Source organism: Calypte anna, chromosome 6, assembly GCF_003957555.1.
Source record: "Calypte anna isolate BGI_N300 chromosome 6, bCalAnn1_v1.p, whole genome shotgun sequence".
In the NCBI taxonomy this organism is placed as follows: Eukaryota; Metazoa; Chordata; class Aves; order Apodiformes; family Trochilidae; genus Calypte; species Calypte anna.
Genome location: NC_044252.1, coordinates 28,874,925 through 28,875,801, shown reverse-complemented (window position 1 = coordinate 28,875,801; position 877 = coordinate 28,874,925).

Sequence of the window (877 nt, the reverse complement as noted above, 5' to 3'; positions counted from 1 at the left end):
CGTCCCCGTCCCCGAGCCGCTGCACAGACACGGAGGCCATCAGGGGCCATCGGGGGCCATCGGGAGATGTCGCGGAGATGCCGCCCCGGGGACGAGAGCCCCGCAACCCCGCACACGTATCCCCCCAGCTGCAGACCCGCAACCCCTGTAGCCCCCAGACCCGCAGCCCCCAAGCTCCGCAGCCTGAAGCCCCACAGTCCCGCACCCCCCGAGCCCCGAAGCCCCTGTAGCCCGCAGCCCCTGTAGCCCCCAGCCCCGCAGCCCCGCACCCTCAGCCCCTGTAGCCCCCCAGCCCCGCACTCCCCGAGCCCCGCAGTCCCTGTAGCCCCCGAGCTCCGCACCCCCCCAGACCCACAGCCTCCAAGCCCCGCAGTTCCGCACCTCAGCCCCCGTAGCCCTGCACCCTCCAGCTCAGCACCCCCACTTTCCCAGCCTCGCATCCTCCCAGTGCTCACCCCCAGCCCCGCACCCGGTTGCCGACAGCCCGGCCCGGTCCCAGCTCCCGGTGCCGGTTCCCGTCCAGCCGTACGCTGCGAGCCAGGAGGAGGAGGAGGAGGAGGAAGAGGAGGAGGAGGAGGCGGCACCTCTGGTCCCCGTGTTAGCCCGGGAGCGCTGGAGGCGGTGCAGGGGGGGCCTCTCCTTCACTCCCCCCCCACCTCCGGGCCATGCCAGAACCTCTGTGTGGCAACTGAAATGTGCAGAAACAGGGACAGAGGAGGAAAAAAGTCACTGCTCCTAGGCTGGAGCAGGTGAACTGGGTGTCCCGTTGGACATCCAGATCCATGTAGTGCCACTGGTTTTTTGGTTTTGTGGCTTTTTCCCCCCTGAAATTTGGAATCCGCACCATTTGGCATTTAAATGGCTCATTTTTCTCCTC